At 39.6% G+C, this 8,782-nt stretch overlaps 1 pseudogene; it reads left to right on the top strand.

The window, feature by feature from the left end:
- The first annotated feature begins 273 nt into the window (after positions 1-273).
- On the top strand, positions 274-7,826 carry LOC136133566 (nucleoplasmin-2 pseudogene; annotated as a pseudogene).
- The last annotated feature ends 956 nt before the right edge of the window (positions 7,827-8,782 follow it).

The raw sequence follows: 8,782 nt of genomic DNA on the forward strand, positions 1-8,782 counted from the left end.
TATGACAGATTTAAATTGCCCTCACTTATTACTATGTCTATAGCTATGAATATGATCAGTATTTGTTGTTCAGGCAATATTTGGTCTTTGACCAAGGTACAGATTAAAAAATTCAAATATACATATGCTTGGAAAATCACCATTTATTTTTAAAAGTGATAGGATTGAACATAAATAGACAAAAATTGAATTGCTTTCTCATTTGTCACAAACAGCCCAGCCTTTTTCATTTCCCACTTCTAGATTTAGCTGATATCAGGCAAATCTATGTGCATGGCGGAAAAGATGGTGGTAATCTCATGAATAATCAATTGTCAATAGTAACCATAATGAAAAATAAGGACCTAAGTATTAGAAACACCATTTACTGAACACTTTGTTGTAATATTATAGATAAACCAAGTATTATAAGTGAAACAAAGTGAGTAATACAGTCATCTCTCTGAATCAGGCTGAAGAAGGATTTTCACCTGCAATACTGAGACTCAGCTTTAAAATTCAAAAGCCAGACAGGTAACTAGAATAAGTAAAATAAGCCAGATGAAATACAATGGGGTCTGGTGATGGGGTTTGGGAAAACCATAGAACCCGCAAAAAGTGGTTCTCAGAGTCTGTCCCCAGACCAGAAACGCATCAGGAACTAGGTAGAAATTCAAATTATCAGATCCCAACCAAGATCAACTGAATCAGAGACTGGGGGTGGAGCCCAGCAATCTGAGTTTTAATAAGCTTGATTCTGACACATGTTCATGTATGAGAACTATTGATTTAGATGTATTCTGATTCAAATATTTTAAAAAATCATGTGGGTTTAAAAAAAAATCATCTGGCCAGATTTGGCCACAGGCTACCAATTCATAACTTCTGATGAGAATCATATAAAAAGCATAAACTTGAATTTTGTATGTCAATTCTGTAATTCCCTTTTATAAGATAAAGAAAGATACTATGTGGTAATGCTTGAACCTAAGTTTTCTCCTCCCTAGTATTCAGGCATATCTGGGCATTCCTGGGGTCTGGTGGAGGTGGGCCCTCTGGAATTCTATTTATAAGACAACTCAAGTTGCTTCCAAAGAAGAACTAACCCAGTAGAAGAAAGAACCAAATTACAGAGGTTGCATTAAGGGCAACAGATGGAGTTGAATATATCTGAGTACATCATGGTGTCTGCCACTCAGATTGTTTGCAGCCCAGCCTGGTGGACTCATTCATTCTTTCAACAAATAGCTATTGAACAGTCTGTCCCTGAGTCCTGTGACCCCAGCACAGCTGTAATATAAGATCTAGTAAGAGCTAATGGAGCTGTTTGTTTTGTTTTGTTTTGCTAATCTTAGGACACAGGGAGTGCAGCTTATCAGTGGTATGACTCTCGGTGCCAGGACTCTCAACACTTCCAATGCCTTGAAGTTGGACTTCAGCCTTGCAGACCTCCTAGCATACAGTGGCAGTGCCTTTGGTGAGCAGTGATGACATAGCTTGGAAGTTGGCAGCAGCTGTTTTTAACAGGCAAGGAGAACTCTGAATACCATTTGGCAGCCTATTCTTGGAGGGCACATGCGACATCCCTGGGTACCCTGATTTAGGGGCAGTAGAGGATGAACCCTCTAGCAGAGGTAAAGAAATGCTATTTTGTAGCTATGGTTCTTACTATGTGTAACATAAGTTACACATGGAAAAACACTGAGTCCTCAATGGAATCTATGACTTTTTTTTTTCTTTTTTGACTTGGCAGCGTTTAAAGAAACTACATGTTGCTTTTTGTGATAAGATAAGGTTAAAGTATGTGCTTGCAGTGAACAAGGTAGACTTAAAGATCAAATCTCAAACATTTGGTTTCCTTTTTTAAAATAAAATGCGGTGAGATTATTGTAGGCTGTGGGACATGAGGTTTGAAAAATCACAGCGCACATTACTAATTTTTTTTCTCTCTCTCAAAACATCCCTAAAAACTGAAACAATATTGCTGATGAGCTGTTTTTTGGCACCAACAAGCAGCTTACTGCAAAGGAAAAAGAACTTTGGAAACAGCCACTCCTTTCCTGCCAGAATTTTGAGAGATTGATGACCTTTTCCTTCATTTCTGCAATGCCTATAGGCTGCAGATTTTCAGTAACTTCCTGAAATCCCAAATTGAATTCTATTAAAAACATATTTGTTATTCTAGACAAAAAAAATGTTTGGAGTTTGGAGACCACAAATCTCTGTAAGACCTACGGAATTCCTCAAAGTAACCAGAATTTTCCAGAAAGAGTCAAGTAGTTGCTACATTACATTTAACTCAGTGTTTGATGACACCTAATGAGCAAGGTGTGTGGTATGTCAATATTCCAACTAGATAGCAATACCTTGCTATTGATTTATGTAAAAAAAAAAAAAATATATATATATATATATATATATACATATATATATATCTTGCAGATTTCTAATTTTCTGGTAGAGCCATATTTTTTTTCATGATTGCTATTTGTTTGAAACCCATTTTTTTAAGCCCAAGCAAATTGAGTTATTTTATTTTGATACTTCACTTCTAGCCAGCCCAGAGTATCCACAGCGGAATGTGAGTTAGGGGGTGGGGGCAGTGATCAGGAGATTTGAGTTCTAACCAGCCAAGTTTCCCTGGACAGGTCAGTTCCCGCTTTGGTGCTCAGTTTCACTCTTGGTAAAGTTTGAGGTGGGACAAATTGACCCAGAGTTCTGTGATTAGTCCAAAGTTCTGTGACTAGGGTTCCACATTCCTTAACCTCTGGATTATGAGAGCTCTCCCTGAAGAATCCTAATGACGGATTCAGTATTTGAAGGAGAAAAATTCACCTTGAGAGGACTTTAAGAAGCTATTGATATTACATTTTTTTTTTTTTTTTAGAGAGAGAGCTGGGGTAATTTTCTGTGTACATTTGGGCACAAGTGACGTGTTGTTAGCAATCAATCAAAGGCTTATTTCTATATTAACTTAATAGAATTTAGTTTCCTGGAATGCAAATTAGTAACAGGAATATGAAACATTTATTTGATTCTGTTTTTATAATGTTTATTTCCTCCATGCCCTCTCCTTCCAACTCTCACCTGGCCTCTTCTCCCTAACCCTTTTTACACATGATTTTATACTTGGGTTATCAGCTTAATCTCAAATTCAGCTCTTCTCGCATTGCTTTCCTGCTCAAAACCTTAATACCTTTCTGTTTACTGCATTGTAAAATACAAACTCCTCATGGCACACAGAGTCCTGTACCATCTGACACAGTGCAGCATCCCACCATTGTGGCCCATTACTCCTTTTACCTTAGCCTTTCAAGTTCCCTGCTCTTTCTTTCCATGCCCAGAATTTTTCTGGCTCTCTGCCTTTGTCCCATTGATTCTTGCTTCCTGTTTTCACTTGTCCAGATTCTACCTATTCTTAAAATTTAAGGCCAAGGTTCTGCTACCAGCTTTTCTTGATCTCTCCTAAATGTAGGCAACCTCTTTTTTCTGAGCTCCCATGGCAACTTACCTGCATTTCTCTCATAGCAGTTATCACTTTCTACTCTATATTTCTACTCTACTCTATAAATATATTACAGATATTTATGTTCATATCAATCTTCCTCACTAGATAATCAGCTTTATGAAGTCAGAAGCAATGTCTGTTCCATATTTGTAGCCCTCGAAGTACCTGGCATGTAGCAGTTCCTCCACAAATGTTTGTTCGATGAATAAAAAATATCAGAGCAGGGCTTCCCTGGTGGCGCAGTGGTTAAGAATCTGCCTGCCAATGTAGGGGACACAGGTTTAAGCCCTGGTCTGGGAAGATCCCACATGCCACAGAGCAACTAAGCCCGTGTGCCACAACTACTGAGCCTGTGCTCTAGAGCCCGTGAGCCACAACTACTGAAGCCCGAGGGCCTAGAGCCCGTGCTCCGCAACAAGAGAAGCCACTGCAATGAGAAGCCCGTGCACTGCAACGAAGAGTAGCCCCCACTCGCCGCAACTAGAGAAAGCTGCTCGCAGCAACAAAGACCCAAAGCAGCCAAAAATTAATTAATTAATTTAAAAAAAATCAGAGTTACCATGGGAAATTTCTCTGTTTATCTATTATCTATATGGCTATCTATCTATCCTATAATTTTTCAGCCTATTTCTGGTTTCAGTGAGGAAAATCAGGAAAAAAAGAAAAATGAGAAAGGTACAGTAACTTAAACCACTGGTTTAGCATGTAATTAATATCTAGTTCCCTTCCTTCAAGCATTGTGCTGTAGTCAGCTTTCAAAAGTGATTTAGGATCACATGAGTTTGTGTACTGTGATGTTCAAATGTTTGTTAAAACTGATGCAGCTCTATGAAAAAGATCAACACTAACTGCAGATGCGTCATACAAATTTTAATCTGGTGAGGTGAAGAATTCACTTGAGACATTGCTACATGTGGGGCACTGAAAAAAGTTGTGGCCTTTTTTTCTTTCTTTGCGGGGGTGGGGCAAAGAACAGCCATTCAATGGAAAACAGACAGATGACTCACCATAGGGCTCATGATAGATATAGATATATATACACACATATATATTAAAGTGGTTATATATTTATATATATATAATGCTATATATTAATTACATAATATTTATATAGTATATACAATATATAAATGTATATTTGTATATATAAAAAAGACTTTATTCATTTCTATACCTTCTGTGATATTTGCCAAGTTTTGGACAAATTCTTTATCTTAAAATTAATCTTGGGACTTCCCTGGTGGTCAAGTAGTAAAAAATCCACCTTACAATGCAGGGGATGTGGGTTCGATCCCTGGTCAGGGAACTAAGATCCCACATGCCATGGGGCAACTAAGCCTGTGCGCCACAACTACTGAGCTAGCGCTCCTCAGTTAGAGAGCCCACATGCCACAAACTACAGAGCCCATGCGCCCTGGAGCCTGCGCTCCACAACTAGAGAGAGAGAAGAAAAAAAACCCGCACACCACAACTAGAGAGATACCCGTAAAGATCCCACTGCCTCAGTGAAGATCCCGCATGCCACAACTAAGACCCGATGCAGCCAAAAAAAATTAAGTAAATAATAAATCTTAAAATAATAAAATTAATCTTAAGAGCCTCACATCATATACTTGAAATAAAAGCTTTTATTTGTATGCTGGCTTATAATTTTTCAAGCACTTCCATCCTTATTAACTCATTTGATTCTCATGTTTTATTTCCAAGCATATGTTTTACACCTATTTATAATTGTTCATCCATCATGAAAATGGAAAAATTCCATTTCTTATAAATGCAGTGGATTTGTCTGCTGGCCCTTTATTTGCTTCACTCTTCTCTTTCTAATATATTTTATCCATATAGCAACAGTTTTCCTGACTTTCTACATCTGTAGTTCTTCCTGTTTCTGATTTCCCACTCTTTATTTTTAAGATGCTGATTTGTTCTTCATCTTTCTCCTTCCTCTGAGAAAGACCCATAAGTTTTTTCTTTGGAACTGTAATTCATCTCTTCCTTCCCCTTAATCTGTTTTTTTAAGGCAATGCCAATTTTTTTTTTTAATTTATTTTTGGCTGTGTTGGGTCTTCGTTTCTGTGGGAGGGCTTTCTCCAGTTGTGGCAAGTGGGGGCCACTCTTCATCGCCACTCACTATCGCGGCCGCTCTTGTTGTGGAGCACAAGCTCCAGACGCGCAGGCTCAGTAATTGTGGCTCACGGGCCCAGTTGCTCCGCAGCATGTGGGGTCCTCCCAGACCAGGGCTCAAACCCACGTACGCTGCATTGACAGGCAGATTCTCAACCACTGCGCCACCAGGGAAGCCCCCTTCCCCTTAATCTTGACTGACTCCAAAGATATTTAGTTGTAACCCATGCAATGGTAGTTGCTGCCCCTTAACTTGAACATTTTTATTGGAGAATCATTGTTTGCTAAAACATTTAGTAAGATATTTTTGTTTTATATTATATTTAATATAAACCATATTTATTAATTTGTTCTCTTATTTTCTATAGCTTCAAAGATTGTTTTAATACTCAGATTTATTGTTTATTCTTTTATAAATATACATCTCCTTTAAGAGTTCTTTGATAATTTCCTATCACACTTTTTAGGTCCTCAGTCTTTACATTCCATTGATAATCCTTCATCATACTTCTGGAAAGACATCTGTCTTCTATATTTACAAATCTTTCTTTAGCAGGATTTGCTGTTTCATCTTGGGCAGGGTGGAATTTTAAGCTTGATCTCTAATTATTGCATTTTCTTCCCTTTCAGAGTGAATGCCCATTCTTTTTTTTTTCAGCCACACCACGCAATGTGTGGGATTTTAGTTCCCCAAGCAGGGATCGAACCTTCACTCCCTTCACTGGAAGTACAGAGTCTTAACCACTGGACTGCCAGGGAAGTCCCGATGCCCATTCTATACTTTACAGATTTAGTGCTATCATATTCCTCTTTATGTCCCATTGTTTTATTATAATTGGCATCCATACCTGTTTTTTTTTTTTTTTGCGGTACGCAGGCCTCTCACTGTTGTGACCTCTCCCGTTGCGGAGCACAGGCTCCGGACACGCAGGCTCAGTGGCCGTGGTTCACGGGCCCAGCCGCTCCGCAGCATGTGGGATCTTCCCGGACCGGGTCATGAACGCGTGTCCCCTGCATCGGCAGGCAGACTCTCAACCACTGCGCCACCAGGGAAGCCTGTTTATATTGCTTATTCTTTATATGTTTTAAATGCTCACATTCCTTTTTTTTTTTTTTTTTGGCCAAATGATGCCATTTAGCTATAACTGCATAAAAACACCTCCTTTTCATATCTTCCCCTGAAGTTTCTTGGACTTGGCTGGCATTTTCTTGTGAGAGGGTCTACACACCATAACACCAGAAAGACCTATGGTCACATGAAGCTTTAACTAGCTCCCTTCTTTCCTCATTTTTTCCTGGAGAGTGGAGATTGGGTTCATGTGCCAGTGTAACATCCTTACCTATTTTAGCAGTTTAACTGGCACTTTCTGGCTCTTCGTAGTCTCAAAGAGAAAATCATCATTGGTCCATGCCCAAAACTTTTCTTTATCTAAACCAAACAAGTAGTCTTCCTCTGACCTTCCTTTGGTGTCTTAACCCTTCTCTCTCTAGTCCCTTTTCTTTTGCTTACCTTGTACCATTTGATTATACATCTGAACCCTTCAATGGACTGCAAACTCTTTTGAAGACAAAAGCTAGATTGTACTTTTGCTACCTTCCACATCCTAATGCTGCAGCACAGCTGAAAAGGCAATAACAGTCATGCTCTGGAGCTGTGAGCTAAACCAGTAGAAGCAGACTTGAACCTTTGTACCCCAGAAGCAGGGGAAGCAGGACTGTAAGCTGTTGTCTAGTATGATTTGCTTGGGGGAAAAAAGCCAAAGAGAAGATGAACCTTGTGGAGATTCTGTCCCCAGCAAGCCAGGAGGACAAGAAGACAAAACCCATCACATCACCACCATCCTACCCATGTCATCATGATGGGATTGGAACTTTCTCCTCCAGTCACTTTTCAGCTCCAGGCTGGCTCTGAACCTGTGTTTCTCAGGCCAGGAATGTTATGATGCTTCAGACTGTCCTTCAGACAGGAGCCCTGAGAGGAGGAGTAAGTGGAGGAGTAGGAAAAGGAGGAAGAGGAGGAACATAATGATGATGTAGATGTATCCCTAGAGGAGGAGACCCCTGTCGAACAAGTCAAGAGGCTAGTACCCCAGAAACAGACGAACATTACTGAGGAAGAAAAGGTGGAAAAAGAAGAGAAGCAGTGAGAACCAGTCTTAAAGACAAGAGCCCTGTGAGAAGGGCCAAACCTGAAAAGCTGGGATCCAAGAAATGAGGAACCAGGAATGGCTTAGCTGCAGTGACTGAGAGAGGGTCTGCAAGTGGGCCTTCCTTGGAGTGTGCTGCAAACTTAGGGTGCCCCCCAGTCCCCCTCCATTTGAGTCTGAAGGTGATGGAAGTGTTGTGGAAGGTGCAATACAAGAGCCGTCACCCCCAGCTATCTAGTTTCAGCAGCACCTGGAGAGAAGAGCCCTGACCTCAGCGCTACAGTAAAGTTTTGCTAGGAAATTTTTTTTTAAGTGTCCAACACTTAGCACAGTACATTATACATTATAATTTTTTTTTAACATCTTTATTGGAGTATAATTGCTTTACAATGGTGTGTTAGTTTCTGCTTTACAACAAAATGAATCAGTTATATATATACATATGTTCCCATATCTCTTCCCTCTTGCATCTCCCTCCCTCTCACCCTCCCTATCCCACCCCTCTAGGTGGTCACAAAGCACCGAGCTGATCTCCCTGTGCTATGCAGCTGCTTCCCACTAGCTATCTACCTTACGTTTGGCAGTGTATATATGTCCATGCTTCTCTCTCGCTTTGTCACAGCTTACCCTTCCCACAGTACATTATACATTATAATGTTTCAGCAAAATATTTGTTAAATAAGTTTTTTTTGGTTTAAGTTCATCAGGTAGCTACTTCTCACTTTTTGCCATACCACTGGAACTTTTGTCTTACTTTCTTCTCTTTTGCCAGTTTTCTAACAGTATTTCTGCAAAACTGCATTACTGTGGGTACAGGGTTGCCTTTTGGATGATGAAAATGTCTTGGATCTAGTTAGAAGTGATGATTGCTCAATACAGTGAAATGTGCTAAATGCAACTGAATAGTACACCTTTTAAAATGTTAATGGTTAATTTATGTTATATGAATTTCACCCCAATTAAAAAAAAAACTGCATTACTTGGGTTAGTAACACAAAGAACCACCACTTTGTAAACAGTCTCA

This window comes from Phocoena phocoena, chromosome 14, assembly GCF_963924675.1.
Source record: "Phocoena phocoena chromosome 14, mPhoPho1.1, whole genome shotgun sequence".
In the NCBI taxonomy this organism is placed as follows: domain Eukaryota; kingdom Metazoa; phylum Chordata; class Mammalia; order Artiodactyla; family Phocoenidae; genus Phocoena; species Phocoena phocoena.